This window comes from Sceloporus undulatus, chromosome 4, assembly GCF_019175285.1.
Source record: "Sceloporus undulatus isolate JIND9_A2432 ecotype Alabama chromosome 4, SceUnd_v1.1, whole genome shotgun sequence".
Lineage (NCBI taxonomy): Eukaryota > Metazoa > Chordata > Lepidosauria > Squamata > Phrynosomatidae > Sceloporus > Sceloporus undulatus.
This window is the reverse complement of record NC_056525.1, coordinates 208,500,572-208,518,780: the sequence shown is the minus strand read 5'-3', so window position 1 is coordinate 208,518,780 and position 18,209 is coordinate 208,500,572.

Sequence of the window (18,209 nt, the reverse complement as noted above, 5' to 3'; positions counted from 1 at the left end):
GATAAACCTTTTCAAAAATGAGTCTTCTCTTGTTGCTGGCAAAACTGTGATGGCAGAAGGTAATGGATGCATATGGCATTGTTGGAACTGGATGGGGAAAACTGGAAGAGCCAGAGGGGTTCCTGTTAATCATCTGAGCCAAAAACAAGCTAGATCACAATTTTGTGTGTGTTAATATGTCTAAATGAGGGGGTATTATAAAGCACTGTTCAGAGGTGAATATTCTTTAAGCTTTAAAAGCATCATGCTTTATTTTTTATGGAGGTTATTTACAAGGAGTTATTAATGATTTATAGAGGTTCAGCATCTAATAGATTTCTTTTGAAAAATATTTTTCTTAACACATAACTTTTAATATGTAAAACAACATATGAGGGGAAACTACAAAAAAGATATGCATCAAAACTACTTCTACCAATAAGACAAACTAGCAAATTACACAATCTAATACAATATTTAAAAAAAAACACCAAAGGGGAGATAAATGACTTCCAATTTACAAACTAATGATTGCAATTATCAGATTATACTAACATATATATATTACACGTTGCCCAATTCTACTGTTCTTCAAAATCCCGAAATTACTATTTCCCCCCAATAATTTGCTGGCTAATTACACTTGAATCTAAACAGTTAATTTATCTATTTTACTAAAATCATACTATCATATTATTCCTCATCATCATCCCTCTCCCTTTTTTAGTTTTGTAGTCAGATTTGTTTATAAATTGTTTACAAATCTTATTATAAAACTCAAGAAACATCAAAACTGTACTTATTATTCCATAGCCATATAGGCTCCATCCAACATTATGACAATTACAGTTATTTAGATGCAAAGGCATCTTGTAGCACAATATGTAGATGTCAAATATACAATTTCTTTCATTTCAAATTTTGCATAAAATCTTAAAACACTGTACTTATTATTCCAAAACTATATAATATCCAAGCAATCTTCTGACAGTTAATTATTTAAAAAATTTCACATAAAGTCTCTTTCCAAATTTCAGCTTTTGCCTAAGGGGAGTATAACTACACCACAATCTGAAGTCTTGAAGTAGATTATTATTATAAAAGTTTTAAATAGTGAATCTTTCCCTCTGTATTCCCTGTGCAGACTGCTCTCTTTGAAGCATCTGATACATTTCAAGATGTAAGATTTAAAGCAAGATTTAGTGTTAGCACCAATGAAGTAGGTCCGCAGAAATCAATGATACCAGTGAAAGAATCTACTTTGTTTCAGTGGATCTGTTATAGTTGAGACTCATATTGCATTTAGTCCTGTCATGCCCGCCTCCCCTGATCTGCCACCTGAGGTGGCTATTTTACTCAGCCAAAAAAGTATGCATGTTTGAGAAATGTGCACAAATTTATTTCAATCAATACAAAAATGTATACAAAATAAGTAAACGGTGTACAAAAACTGCAAGGGGAAAATTCATATGAATTTCCCTGTGCAGAAAGTCTCACAGTCTGACACAGAAAAAGAATGCCAATGGGAATCTGAGAAGTTCAACAAAAAAATTTCTTCCAGTTTTTCATAGCCTTAAATTTGAACTCATTGAATTCAAAAATTCTAAATTTGAATCTGTTCAGGTAGGTGAACAATGTTCTGTAAGTGATAGTGGTAAATAATTCTCTTTTTTTCCCCTTTCCATGTTCCATGTTCAGAGCAGAGTCTTGAGGAACTACAATGCCAGAAAATGACATTAATATTTCAGGGAGACACCTCTCAATTTAGGGACAGATACAGCAATCTTCAGCAAAGAACATCGTAAACTAGAAATATTCTGTATCCGTAGAACCTGTTAAATCCTGTGTGCATAGACCCTGTTAAACACTAACCTAAAAGCATAGACCATTTCACAGCACATAAGAGACTGCATGGAAAGCATGTCTACACAGAGTTCTCTGGCCAAGATCCGATGGATGGAACACAATTATTTTCCAGCATAGGGAATTCTTTAATCACAGACAGCTAAACCACAAGGCACCCAGTATGCCATGCATTCTTTACATATTGTACTAAAGGACAGCTGTGTAGTCACCATTTCTGTCTGCATTCCAGTTAATGAAAATAGATTTTTCAGTCACTCAGAAGTGAATAATTTTAATGCTGTTAGTATGCAAAGAGATCTTGTAGCTCCGTTGAGACTGTGTGGAAGACATTTTAGCATAAACTTTCATAGCTGTGTACAAAAGCTTATGGTACAACATTTTCCACACAGTTAGTCTCAAAGACGCTACAAGATCCCCTTGCATACTGATTTTCCAACACGGCCATGTCTCTGAATTGAAACTTGTTAGGCTGTTTAATGCATTCTCCTGTTTGCTTGCTCATCACAGGAACAAAATACAAGAGAAAAAGAATCGAATGTGTCTATACAGATAAATAAAAGCAGTTGCCATGAAACAGCAGCTTTGAGTCCCAAGCTGGAGCTTCAGATATACACAGAGACTGGAAGTCCTAAACATGGCATATGACTACACAGAGTTCTCTGGCCAAGATCCAATGGATGGAGCACAATTCTTTGTCAGCATAGACAAAATGGTAGTCTGGAAAAGGTAATGGCTTCTTCTTCTCCCAGACTAAAAGATAATGGCTTCTTCTTCTCCCAGACAGTGATCCATGCCAAATTGTTATTGTTTATGTGAGGAGATTGGCACATGTGGGAGGAAGGCTGCACATATTCCTCATTACATACTTATTTTCATTCTTTCTCTTACACCCAAATAGGGCTACTAAATTCAATTTATCTCAGTTACATTTCAGCAGATTTGCATCCATCCATCCCCCAAACTGGTTCTAAATATGTATTCAGAGGTTCCATATCCTCCAGTTGTCTCAATTTGGAAGGTACTATCATAATTTTTCTCTGTTGTCCCACTTTTTCAGCAACTTATAAAATGTCACAGCTTCTCTTTCCTCCTCCTGTTTTATCCCTTTGTCCTCAGCTTACTTCAGTTGCTATAGACTGAGTTCAAAGTGCACAGTAGTTTGCACTCAATTAACTCAGCAGAGGGAAGAGAAAAGGCAGAATCATGTCCTTACCAGTAGGCTCAGACAAAAGCAAACTGCTGCAGCTTCTCTTAACTTGTGTGTTCTTCCTCATTAATAATTTTTGCCTTCTTCACCACACTTTGATGTTGCTTTACATGTGTCCTAGTTTTCATCTGTGAAATTTCAGAGGCTATGAGGCTCCATGACTTCTCTGGGATCAATAGATGGGGTGGAGATGGGAATTGTAAGAGTCAGAGTTCAAAAATGGTGCAGAATCTCCTAGCCACTATGGCCAGTGCAGACATGCAGAATTGTGGAGATGATTAACACTCCAGCTGCTGCCACACTGCAATAATAAAGCATTTTGATACCACTTTAACTTCCATAGCTCAATGTTATGGAATTCTGGGATTTGCAGTTTGGTGGTGCACCCAGGTTTGCTGACAGGGAAGGCTACATATCTCACAAAACTACCAATCACAGGAATCCATAGCACTGAGTCATGGCAGTTAAATTGCTGTCAATTTATCTCAGTTACATTTCAGCAGATTTTATTTCTGCAGTGTGGATACACTCTCAGGGGAGAGGGCAAGGTCATACCTCTGGGCACCATGGGTTTGGAGTTGGTCTGAATGACCAACACACCATTGCTCAGCCCAGCAATTTCTTATGAAAATCGATGTTCTGGTACACATAGGGAGAGCCCTCTCATTACACTGCAGCAGGCAGATCACAATACTTATGAGGTTAGCATCTACTACCTCTCTTCTATTTTGAATGAAACACCTCACAAACAAAAGAGCTCTATAGAAGTAGCAGCGGCTAGTGGCTCCCATGTCAGTGGGATGATACATCCATTCTGGGATTTACTTCTAACTTCAAGAGCTATCCAAGATGCCTAACCTACACTGGTGCCTCGGGATACGAAATGATCGGGTTACGAAATTTCCGGGATACGAAAAAGTTGGATTGGCAAAAACTGTTTCGGGTTACGAAATATTTTTCGGGTTACGAAATTCATTTCGGCGCGAAATTCAAGTGCTGCAAAGTGCAGCTATAGGCTTTCCAGTGCTAACGGAAAGCCTTTTCGGGTTACGAAATTTTCGGGTTACGAAAGGAATGGCGGAACGAATTAATTTCGTAACCCGAGGCACCAGTGTATTTGTAGGGGTATTTTTCAGAACCACGGGTAGCTTCTTAAGCCTCAGTGTACAATCTGAAGCAGATTTACCACGCTACTGAAACTGGAGCTCCCAACCATCATGGTATATGATTGTATGTATTTATTTAATTTATATCCTGCCTTTCTCCTCATATAACACCTAAGGCAGCTTAGAGTATAGAGTAAAACAAAATTCTCTTTATGCATAGTCAAATACAACAATTCTGTTAAAACATGAATCTAAAATATGTCTAACACAATAAGGATAAAAATGTAGCACAGAAACACAGCAGTGTTAGCAGCCCTTTAGACTGGCTCACCCATTTCAAGTATTTCAAACTTCTGAGTAATTGTGAATCTCTTTTTTTGAACTCATGTTAGTATTCTTTGTAGACTTAGCCATGCTGGAAATGTTTTACAATGAAGATTGGGGAATAAATCCAATAAAAGTGTGTTGGTCCATATGTCTACTTAGAACTAAGTTCCATTGAATTCAGTGGGGCTCACTCCAGAATACATGAGTATAGGATTTCCACTTAAATCAGTTAAATATGTTGTATTACTCATTTTACATCTGAATAATAATCAGTGCTTTCCTTGATAGTAGGTTTGAACTAATGGCCACAAGACAGCAGATGTTGTTCATTTCCTTTTTCATTGAATTATTATTTCCTCTCCTGGAACAAACTGGATAGAAGCTTATCTACCGGACATTTGACATTTCCATGCATCTTTACAAGGGCAGGTTACACACATAATGTTAATCTTCTTTGGCACTCTTTACCTGTTGTGTATGAAAGGAAAACAGCATTGGATAGGACGTCTGAAAGCATTCCTGGATTGTAGGGGTCTCCCCTCCCATTGTGCAGCATTTTACTTAGAAATCATGATGATGATGTTTACAGCTTTGTCTTATAGCAATAAATACAGAATGGGGGAGGGCGTGCACATGCTGCATTCATTCCTCTTCTGGTCTTCTTTAATGAAAGCTTGTATCAGTACTATATGGCTACAGCAATCTGGTGCCAATGTAATTGGGATTTGTACTTTGGTGTGGTACTTAGAATTCTTTTCAAGTGATTTGTAAGGCTGTCGTTCAGGAAGTGCATTACAGTCTTGTAACAGAGAATTCTAAGAGCCTAATCAAACTACAGATCCTAGGATGCCCTAGGATGGAGCCATAGCAGCTAAATATATAAAAGCAGTTAAATATATAAATGTTATAACTATGAAGTATATACAGATACATTCTTGGTATTACACTTTTCACTGATTTGAACAACACCAGTTTGTTGTCCCTGCTTAGATATTTTAGACTGTATATGCTTCAAGTAGTGCACAGCATAGAAGAAGTGTCCACAAACAACAGCTCCAGAGCAAAGTCTTTTTCTGTAGTAGTATTGATGGCAAGCTGCAATGTGAAGATATGATCTGATTAGGAGATAAAACACATATGATCCCCCCTACCTCTTGTACCACCACCTCCATCTTTTGTATCCTTCTCATTCACCATCAGTGGAAATAAGCGGAAACCAAAACCAGTCTAGGAATAACTAGTTATACATAATACATTCTTCCCTTGTCCAATATAATCACATTATATTACAGTAGTTTAATGCATGATAATGTCGTTCATTTTGCAGTGTAGCTATAATTTTTACTGATTTTGTAGTTATTGGGTGTGGTCTTCGTTAATGAAGTCTTCATGTTTTGCATCAGGAAAATTTTAGGTGGTGTTGAGGTAAAGCATGCCAACCAGTAAAGGTATCATTGTTTGGATGTTATTGGATTTGCTATATGGCCAACACAGCTACCCCTAGATGTTTTTTGGACTTCAAGATCCCACATTTTAGTCATCACAGGAGAATCCTAAAAAGAGAGCCAGTACACTGGGACCTTGCCATCTGAGGCTTCTGCCTCTAACAAAAGTAAAGCATTTTTTTTCTAATATTGGGAGTGATTGGCATGCTTTGCCTCTACAACACCTAAGGTTTTCCTGATGCAAAACATGAAGACCTCTTGAGAAATTCAGTGTTCTCTACCTACATAGGAGCCCGTGGCTTCACAAAGGAAGCAGACTTGCTGGATTCCAAGGAAACATCTTCTTTGAATTGCATATGGACATTAAATTTCCTTGACTCTGAAAATCTACCAGGTACCGCATGCCCAAAAGGGGAGGTGCCAGCCTGCAGATAGCCCTCCCTACCATCTGAACTAAGACCAGAAAAAGAAAATGCAAGCCTATGACTAACTTCTTCAATTTTTTTTCCTGTTTGCCTGATGAAAAAGCCAGTGTGACTTCAAAGGCTTGCAACATGTAATTGTGCATTTTGGTTGTTCCAATAAAGGTATCATTGTTTGGATGTTATAGCAATTCTAGGTGTGAACGATTTTGAGTGTCTCACTCTCTGCAATGCTAGAATTTTGGATCTCAAGGAAAGTATCATTGCGGGGTGGAATTCTTATTTAGAGACCATGTCTTTCTTTCCCACTTCTCTGGAGTTATGCCCCAGCAGTCCATAGTTATAGCCCTGTTGTCACATCCTATACTGCTCCAGGGCAGCCAGTTCACCCCATAATAAAGGGATAACAAGCCTATTTGCTCTGGAAGCTAAAATAAACAGCAAACGGGGGGAGGAAAGCTGAGAAACAGTAATAAAATATGTGGGTGTCCTTCCCTTAATTCTGATTTCAGCCAAGTTGCGTGGGCACGCACACACACACACACAACGCACCTGCCTTAAAAACAAAGCAGTTCTGAAGGGAGCTGTTCCAAAAGGTGAGAAGGCAGCCCTTACCTAGACTTGCTATAATTCAAACCCTGAGATAAAGCTTGGGTCTCAAAAGCTTGACATATTGTGTTGCATGATGTTAATGCACACATAATACAAATGCATTTAGTTTTCTCCCACATGCATTCTGCTTACCAATTTAATATTCAAGTCCTTCTGTTAGTTGAATTATATTTTGATGACCCAATTTAACACACAGTGTGGCCTTTTTTGCAAGTGTGCATCTGCTGAAGGCCAGGTAATTCAAAGTGCTTATCCTTGAAATGTACTTTGATTTAATATGCACAGATTCATACAATAGGAGCTTTCAAGTAACATAACAAAACTCTGGTGCCTTCTTTGAAAAAGAAAAAAAAATAGAAGTGGGAGGGAGAAAAGAGGTAGAAGTAGAAGCTTAATTACTCTGGGATTAAATGCTACCTTAGTGTGTAGTGAAGCAATTGGCTACAAACTCTTCTTTGTCAAAATAATACAAAGAATCTGTGGGAAGGAATCATGAGGAAATTAAAGCTGGGGACTTCCTTGGGAAACACTGACTTTAGTAAAACAGGAAATTAATCATTCATTCTTCCTCTTGGTTGCTGATGGAAAGTCCAAGGAGTGTTTGATCAACACATACAAAAATGTACTGTCTGACACTTTCATTACTGTACTCTGTACACATTGTGAGCAATACACTCTTGCCCCTGATCAAACAAAGCAGTCGTGCATAGTCCCAAATCAATGTAGCAAAACATATTAACTATTCACCTTCTGGTGGTTACTTGAACATCCATATATACCTTTCTACCATAAATGGAATTATGCAGCCTAACTCTTTACTCCAAAGTAAATGCCACTAAGTTCAGTTGTACTTGTCCCCAAATAAGTATGTACTATATAGGGATTCAGCCTTATTGACAAAGTTTACATTGGGGTTTTTTTTTAAAATTAATTTTAGAGGGAATATTTCTTTAGGTTACCCTGTTCAACACATAATTCCACAACTAATCTGATGAATGCTACAGAGTCTTAATGTTGCCAGATCGACAGCTTGCCATTATCTGAGATTTTTTACAACTAAAACTTAACACTAGGGATAGGCTTTTATGGGAGAGCTGGAAAAATCTGTGTAAGTAAGTGCTTGTGACATGGACAACAGAGTGGGGGTTGGAACATCAATGAAAAATGAATTGAAGGATGTCAGTTTTCCACCTCCTAACAAATTTTAAGTGATATAGATAGTAGTGCTGCATAAGTCTACTAATACATATATACATACTAATTTTACTGTAGCCAAAGAGCTGTGTGCCATATCTAGAAACCTTTCTTATATATTGTCCCCTGGAATTAGTAATGTTAAACTAGGAAACTTCCTAATTTAAATGCATATTTTATCTATTAACTTGTATTACTAATAGTAGATGGGCATGCAAGCTTAATGCTACCTCAGGCTATAAAATCAAACTTCTCCCTCTTGAGCAGTGCTCACTGTGAAATTTGTCTTCCCATCTGAGAGAACACAGTATTTCACTGAGACTTCTGGCATCACCCTCAGACTTTCAAGGACCATCTTGATTATTCCTCTGTCATCCCACTTTTTCAGCATTTTAAAAAATGTCCCAGTTACTCTTTGCCCCTTCCACTTCCTCCTCAAGTCCTCAGCTTTCTTCAGCTGCTGGAAACTGAATTCAAAGTGCACAAGCAGTTTATAAAGTGGGCCCTTGGTATCTGCTGGGGTTTAGTACCAGAATTCCCCATGGATACCAAAATCCATGGATGTTCAAGTCCCATTAAATGGATTGTAAAATGGTGACCTTTACACAAAATGGCAAAATCAAGTGGTATATATATATATATATATGGAATATATGATATTTTCCATCCATGGATGCTTGCAAGGATAAAGAATCCATTGATACCAAGGGCTGACTATTCCATTGCCTCAGCAAGTGAAATGCAAGGAGGGATAGAATCATTCCTTACTAGTAGCTTTGGCAAAAGTGAAGTGCTACAGCCTTTTATCACTTTCACATTAATAACTTCTGCCATTGTGACCTCATTTTGATGTTTCTTGGTGACATGTGTTCCAGTTTTCAAATATGAAACATTAGAAGATACATACCTTAAGATCTGTAAAACCTCTTATGTATACAGTTGTAAGCCATATGTTCTAAATTACAGAGGTCTATTAGAAGGAGTGCTAGAGGATAGTCCTCTGTTTAAAGCAGCTCTGTTTGAATGGCTGCCCAGTCTAATTCCAGTTTGAGGATAAAGAAACTTAAGAAGGAATTGCATAGGGATCTTGAAGTTGTTAGCACCTGGACATCAGACTGAGCAGACACCTTGGTTAATTAATCACAATCCTCCCCATGCTATATATACCCCACTCACTTCTGTGCCAGCATTCTCTGAAGATGCCAGCCACAGATGCTGGCAAAACCTCAGGAATAAAGTCTTCCACAACACAGCCACATAGCCCAAAAAAACCCACAAATACCTAAGGATGCCGGCCGTGAAAGCCTTTGACTTCTCACTCCCCATGATTATTTCTATTTAAAACAAATGATTTCTAATTTCTTCCTGGACATATAAATTAGCATATGCAAACCTTCTGCCAGACTTTTTAGAATGGTGGGCTTTGAGTTATAGCTTGCAAACATGGTTTGATCAGTAGAGATTAATGAAATGCCAAAGGAACCATTGGCAATAATCTTTGAGAACTCCTGGAAAACAGAAGTCCCAGCACTGGAGAAGGACAAATGTTGTCCCCATCTTCAAAAGGGGAAAAAAAGAGGATCCCAACAATTATCGTCCAGTTAGTCTGACATTAATACCAGGAAAGATTCTAGAGCAGATCATTAAACAGAAATGTTTATCACACTATACTCTTAAAGTGCTACGATTCCACTTTGACTCCTCTAGCTGCCTCCTGTTGCATTGTGGGATTGGCAGTTTTAAGAAGGAGTATTTAGAATTCTCAGGCTAAGAAGTTCTCTGCCTGAGAATTCTAAATACCCCTCCTTAAAACTGCAAATCCCACAATGCAACAGGAGGCAGCTAGAGGAGTCAAAGTGGAATCGTAGCACTTTAAGAGTATAGTGTGATAAACATCAGAGAGTCTGTGAACATCTAGAAGGCAATTCCATAATAACAAAAAGTCAACATGGGTTTCAGAGAAACAAGTCATGCCAGACAAACCTGATCTCCTTTTTTGATAAAATTACCAACTTGTTATATGAAGCGAATGCTGCAGATATAGTATATCTTGATTTCAGTAAGGCCTTTGACAAAGTTCCCCTTGACATTCTTGCAAAACAAGCTAGTGAAATGTGGGCTAGACAACGTAACTGTTACATGGATTTGTAATTGGTTGACCGGCTGAACCCAAAGGGTGCTCAACAATGGCTCCTTTTCATCCTGGAGAGAAGTGACCAGTGGGGTCCCACAGGGCTCAATCCTGGGCCCATTGCTATTCAACATCTTTATCAATGACTTGGATGACAGAATTGGAGGCATACTTATCAAATTTGGAAATGACACCAAATTAGAGGGAGTAGCTAATACCCCAGAGGACAGGATCAAAATTCAAAATGACCTGAATAGACTAGAAAGCTGGGTCACAGCTAACAAAATGTACTTCAACAGGGAGAAATGTAAGGTATTGCACTTAGGGCGGAAAAATGAAAGGCACAGATATAGGATGGAGGACACCTGGCTTAAGGAGACAACATGTGAAAGGGATCTAGGAGTCCAAGTAGACCACAAGTTGGACATGAGTCAACAGTGCGATGAGGCAGCTGAAAAGGCTAATGCAATTTTAGGCTGCATCAATAAAAGTATAGTGTCTAGATCAAGAGAAATAATAGTGCCACTCTATTCTGCTTTGGTCAGGCCCCACCTGGAATATTGTTTCCAGTTCTGGGCACCACAATTCAAAAAGGAGCATGTATGTCCAAAGGAGGGCGACTAAAATGGTGAAGGGTCTGGAACCCGTGCCCTATTAGAAATGCCTTAGGGAGCTGGGTATGTTTAGCCTGGAGAAGAGAAGGTTAAGAGGTGATATGATAGCCCTGTTTAAATATTTGAAGTGATGTCATATTGAGGAGGGAGCAAGCTTGCTTTCTGCTGCTCCAGAGACTAGAACGCGGAACAATGGATGCAAGCTACAGGAAAAGAGATTCCACCTCAATATTAGGAGGAACTTCCTGACAGTAAGGGCTGTTTGACAGTACAGTGCGCCCGCGCCATACCCGGGCACGCCATACGCGGCCTTGAGCATACACGCTCAAGCCGCGGGGCAGCGCGGGGTGGAAGGGGCGGCGCGTCCCATTCAATTGAATGGGTGCGCGTGCCTGTTGCGCCCAGCGCGCCCGCACCGCCACGCCGCCGCGCACGAGCCCCATTGTTTCCAATGGGGCTCGAGCATAGGCGGAATTCGCCTTACGCGGAGGGATCCAGAACGGATCCCCCGCGTAAGGCAAGGACGGACTGTAGAACACACTCCCTCAGAGTGTGGTGGAGTCTCCTTCCTTGGAGATCTTCCAACAGAGGCTGGATGGCCATCTGTCGGGGATACTTTGATTGAGATTTCCTGCACGGCAGGGGGTTAGACTGGATGGCCTTTGTGGTCTTTTCCAACTCTATGATTCTATGATTCTATTAATCCATCTGTTGCCCCCAGCAGACTTGATCTGTATTACAACACATCCAATTTGCTGCTGCCAGAACCCTATACATTGCATTATGTCCCACTTGCCTCTGGTTCTTGCTGGAACAAATTTCAAGGCCATTCAGACTACATTAAAAACAGGATTTGAAATCGATCTTCCACGTGAAGTTCATATTGGGCCCGATTCCATCACAATCCATGTTGGGGCTTGCACAAGGAAATGTCCCTTACCCCAGGGTATCCAGAATCGGGCTAAAATCCGTCTTTTCTCAAAAGACCCAGGTTGCGCAAAATTTGAACTTGCCCTCGATCATGATCGGGGCAAATTAGGGAGGGATTAGGGTCAGGGGGCGGGCAGAGGTCAGAGCATTCCCTCCCATCATCAGAAGGGAGGGAGGAGGAGGAGGAGGAGGAGGAGGAAAGAGCCAAAAAAGGGGAATCTGGATGCAAAGGGTGACAGGAGGAAAGGGGGAAATCAGGGGTGACTTTTGGGCTGCAGAAGGCTGTCAGAGAGAGGTGGGGGATGGAGAAAGTGATGAAGGAGGAGGAGGAGGAGGAGGAAGAGGAGGAGGAGGAGGAGAAAGGTGCCGTGGGAGGAAGGGAGCCATGGAGGGGATACTAAAACGGAGGAGGAGGATGAAGGAGCTGGGGGAAAGGGTCAATGGGCATCCCCAAGGAAGGAGAGGTTCTGAAGGGAGGAGGAGGAGGAGGAGGATTTCCAGGGGGAATTGGGTTCCGTGGCTACGCTGGGGCATGTAGGGAAATCAGGCTGCTTGTTCTACTTTCATTTCCTCTTGCTCCTGGATTATTGTCAGAGGGGGGTGGAGGGGGGTGGAGAAAGCTGAAAGGGAGGTGAGGGTCGGAAGGAAGGAGGATTGCCCAGGGAAGTAGAGCTGTGGGTCCAAGCTGGGGGATGTAGGGAAATCAGCCTCTTTTGACAATTTATGCGCATTATTTTTGGGTGCTTGCTTGTTCTACTTTCTTCTTGCTCCTGGATTATTATTATTATTATTATTATTATTATTATTATTATTATTATTATTTGTGTTATATGAGGATGCTACAGGAATGCCCTGCGCTGCATTTCCCATTTATTCCCAATTCATTCCATGGGTTTACTTTAGTTGGAACTGACAAGTCATTCTCTCTCAGCCTCAGTGGAAGGCAATGGCAAAGCCCCTCTGAAGAGAATGTAGCAAGAGGAAAAGAGTCGGTTCAGTTCAGGTCAAAGGCAGGGCATGAACGGAGCTCACATCAGGCACCTCCCCCCCCCGCCCCTTTTCATATTTTTTTAAAATTATTTTTGACCAAATATTCACATGATATTTTTTTCTTGAGGCAGATAGAGCAGGGCTAGCGGCTTGTGCACTTTCCCTTTCATCTGCTCGCTTCCAGCAAAGGGGAAATGTTGCTAATGCAAATGTTAGAAATGTTGCAAAGGGCTAGACTTACAATTCAAATGTTACATTTTTTGCTCTTGTCAATTAGACAAAATGATACATGCTTTTGCTCCTGAATTCAGAGGCAGCCCTGAATTGCTTTTAAAAGCAAAAAATAGAATGCATGGCAATTGCATCCTTTTCTGGCATTTCCGAGGTGAGGAATTTATTATTATTATTATCATTATTATTATTACATGTGTAAGAGGAATGCTGGGGGGCAAGGAGTGGGGGATGCATTAGCTTGCATGGGATTGAAAATGGGGATAGTGCCAGATCTGACCCAAATGCCCACACATACAACACACAAAAAAGAGATTTTTTAAAAAATTGACACTTTGGGGCATTTTGTGCATGGCTCTTTAAAAAAAAGGAGGGGGGAGGACACTTCCGATGCCTCTGCAAAACGTCACCATGATGATTGCTTGATTGACAGCAGGCACCTTTGACAGCAGGCACAGAATGCATTCGATTTAAAATGCCCCTCTTTTGTAGTGGGCACTTGCTAACGGAGAGATTTGGGGGAGGGGCATCCGAATCAGCCCAGTTCCTTCCAGATCTTTGATGCCAGTCTGAATGGGGCCTTCATCTGTGTGGATCACATAAGAAGCCCTTATTCATTGATTACATACTTGTCAGTACATCCAAATTATGGGAAATTCTAAGAAGTTTTACACACCGGAAATTTTTGTAATCTCTTGTTGATGCACCACCATTTGTTAACCAGAGATAGACATTATTTCCCCATATCTTAGCTAAACATGAGCAGTTTCTTCACAGGGGGAAAAAAGGAGGGTTTTTTTCCTGCCAGGGGAAACTCAGCTAGACTAGAAAAGAAAATGAATAGCCTATAGATCAAGATGTATTGCAAATTAGAAATATTCCTTTCAAAACCCAGAAGTCCCAGCCATATCTAGAAGTCTCTTCTAGCAGCTGTGGTCCAGAAACTAACTTTTCCTGGCTCTACATATGTAGGGGTTCACATTATTATTCTTCAGCATCTGTAGAGGAAAAAATACCATCAACATATAAAACAATAGTGCTACTGTTGCTACAAGAACATTGGGGGAAATGATAGCTCTCTTTTCCTGCAATGTTTGTCTTTCTCATTCTCTAGTTGAACTAACTGTCTTTTCAGTGAGAAAAGGAAGGCATTTGTTCTTCCTGTTTGCTTTGTTTCAGATATTATTGTGTCTTCCTATATGAGAAGTGTTTAGGATGGAAGGGAAAGTCTCCCTTCCTCACCATGGAGGGCATATAGTGCTGCAAATGGCTGCTTAGGAAGTCCTATCTGGCCCACAAAATGGTGCAAAATTCAAAATGGAGATTGCATTAGAAGAAATCATTTTGTGTCTAGACTCTTTTCCAAGTTTTTGAGCTAACATTATTGAGCTCAATTTTCTAAAGTGGTAAGACATTTCAGGACTGCAGTGCTCACCTCATATTTGTTTTTGTTTTTGTTTGTTTGTTTTCTGGAAGGAAGTCAAACTGACTAATATTTTGCAATATATGAATACAAATACACAGGTAAAATAAAACCTTCAGTGTTTCAGCTGAGTAAAGTCAAAGACTTTGTATCAGATATCCAGAAGATCCCAAGTGGTGTCATCCTATAGAGCTCTCTATGCACATTTCCCAGTCTGCCTTCTTCTAGACCCAAAAAAGCTGTTTTATTTGTTTAAATGGCCTTGCTTTACATTCATGCTTAGTTTGCTGCATTCTTACAGCTAGGCTGAGGTATAAGATGAAAAGTCATCTTCTCTGATCATAATATAAATTTTGTGTGCCATCTATTTGTAATTTCCCTATAACAGAAAATTACAGCCAGTTACTTTTGAGCGAAATACATAACCATCCTTTCCAACCTGCAAACACCCACGGTATGTGCGTGCATGCATACATGTCCACAGACATGTACATGCACAACACAACACAAAAGCAAACAAAACAGATGAACATCGTGACTAGAAAAATTGGAAAGAGGGAATTTGTCCATAAGGAAAAAGAAGAAGAAACAAGAAATGATAGAAAGAGGGAAGAGATGTCTTATGTGTCAGATTTGGCTGTTCTTAAAAATCAGTAATGAATAAGTTTTATTCTTAAACTTTATTACCAAAGTGCATTACTTTGCTTTTGGGTCTCAAATGTTAATTTTGTGTCTACCATGATTAACCTCTTCTGTAGGCTTATGTTCAGTACATTCACATATACATTATTTGCCCTGGCGGAAGGCAACTGTTGGAGGCTAGGGCTGCAGCCTACTCACCCCACTGTATCTCTCTCCAGTGCTTATGCTAAAATCATATATTGTATTCTAGTTCTCAGTATATTCAGCCATAGAAGGACATTTGAGAAACTGTGGCTATTGACTTTTGACACTTGTGCACAAAGGGCAAAGAAAGAGCCATATTATCATCTGCCGGAGCTAAGAAAGGAGCAGAAAGCTATCTCTTAAACAACCTTTCCACTTTAAATGGGGATACGCTCTAGTGCAAAAATAAGGTTGGCCTCTTTTCTCTTTCCAGGTTTATACTGAATCATCTGCGCAGCAGTTTATCTGCATGACTTTTGGTATTATTGTGCTTATCTTTAAAGGACAGGCTGCACATTTATTGTTTATGTTCTTCCACATGCTTTTACACAGTGAAAAAAGTTTAGCTTAGGCAGCCTATAGTTTCTTCTTTGCAATTTTATGTACCATGTAGTTGGATCTATGCTGCCTCTACTGCCTGGTCTTCTCCTTGAGAGAAAGCCCAGTGGCAGAACAGCCTTGAGGGCAAGCATCAATAACATTTGATATGGAAAACATATGTTCTGTGTTGTTGAGAAATGTATAAAATAAATTCTTAGAGCAGACAACCATGGGCATACCTTGTGGAAGTAGAAGTCTTATTATTTGCCTTGATCACTGCTTCCCTACATCTCTCTTGTTTAGTCATCATGGAAGGAGTGTAACAAAACAGCCCTCCTTTTCACTGTGATACAAAGACAAATGGAATAAGTAAACAACAGTTTGGGGACTGATGAAATGTTCCCCTTGCAGTCTTTCAATGCTTTTGTTATGTTTTATAGTTATGCCACAGTCCAGTTTTCAAATTAACTTTTGAAAACTGGTCCTGCACAGCTGAGAATTTGTAAAATAACAGTGAATAATAACTACATTTCCATCATTGAAATACATCACAGCCTAGTGGCTAGAGAGCAAAGTGCAACTTTAGTGCCAGAATTACTCTTTGAGGAAAATCCAGAGAATTGACAGTGTTACAAAATTATTCACTAGCAGAAGCAGACCAAAATCCCCCGATTCCAGCTCTGTGCCCATATGCAGAACAGTTACAGAATCTGGTAGATTTGGTCCTTACATGGCTGATTTAGTCATTTCTCAACCTGTAGCATCCTCCTGTATTCAGCTACCTTCACCATTAAGAGCATCTGCTTTCATTTCATACCCATAGCTTTTGAGGTGGCCCGTGGTAATTGGAGTGGGAACGTCATGTCTATTTGTGGTACTCCTTCTAAAGCAAAGCTCATGACTCTTTTAGTGTCGTCTTCTTTATCTCTTCCAGCTTACTCTTTTAAAAAAAGAGCACATCTGTGAAAATTTTATCAAAGAATGGTATAAAAAAGAATTGAAAATTAATTCTATGCTTTGCCAACTGTATCTTTTGGTTGCCTATATAGGATTGTCAGACTATCGCCTATGCAAAATAATGAATGAGCTCCAAGTCAACATCAAAATCACTAAGATCAAAAAACAGTGAGAGACACTACTGCTGGTATGCAAGTCACAAGTTTACTGAGCAACCAGAGACTTCAGTTTGAAATCAATAAACTAGAATGTATCATCAGAGTTGGATGCATTCATTTTGAAATCCAGAGGAAGATTGGATTGTCTCCATAACTAAATGATACTTCTGTTTTTAATTTCTTATACATTTGATCACTACACTGAAATGTGGGAGAGATGTAGTTATAGGGAGGGGCAAAACAAGGGTTTTATCCTCCCGAACAAGAATTCTTCCCCTTCCATACAAAATTTTCATTCACTCTCCAAATTCCTAGAATTGCAGTGACTTAAATCTCTTGAGAATTTAAAAATAAAAATAAAGGGGCATTTAGAATTGCCAAAGGAAAAGGAAGACAGCAAATATAAGAGTCTAAGGTGTCATTGTCTCACTCTCTGCAATGCTAAAGTTTTGGAGAATGAGAAAAAATTCATGGGGGAGACAGAATTCTTTTTCGAGGGGCAATGTTGGTATCATCCCACTAGCTATACCCCTGCAGACTATGTCTCTTTGCATTTCATGGCCTTTTGGTCCCTCTATACAGTACTTTCTTTTCTTTGTATGCTTCATGTGTGTGTTTGTGAGCAGCAGAAAACTTCCCATGCATCTTGATGGAATGGGCTCTAGTCCAAAATGCTTATGGGACAATAAATCTTGAAGATGTCATAAGACTTTCTCTAATCTTATGAAATAACTTCAACATCCCTTAATTCTTTTATTACAAACCACCTGACTGTGACATAAAAGAGGAGCACCCACAATCACACTGAGCACTGTTCTGATGTTGGATGAAGCATAGAGAACATCAGTAATTTCTTGTACTTTTGAGACAATGAGCTTTTGTTCTGCTTCTTCCCAAGTATGACAAATGAAGCACTGAAAAGTGAAATTAAACACTCAGCCTTTGCTTTTTCATTTTCATGGAAAGCAGTAAGCGAAACAACAGTATGATGTCATCCTTTTCCACACACAGCTACAGCAATGTGCTTTGTTGCAGCTCTTCATCAAACAAATGCATTGGGGTTTTTGCCAATGTTTGGAAAAGTTGCTTTTGGGGGGCAACAATGCCCAGAATGTCCTAGCCAGTATGGCCAATGTGAGCTGTAGTCCAAAGCAAGTATTTCCTCTCCATCTTTTCTCTCTATCACCCTCTCTCTCTCTCTCTCTCTCTCTCTCTCTTCCCACAAGCATTTACTCAGGATTCCTCATAAAGGCTTGGCATTCAATCTGAATTGCAAATAATCAGCACCTAAAATGAAGCAATTGGCTTAATGGGCGGTGTGGGATATAGGACAGACATGATTTCTCATGAGAGGTGAGTGATCTTTCCAAAGAAAGAAGAGCTAAAAGAGAGCACTTATTTACAGAATGCA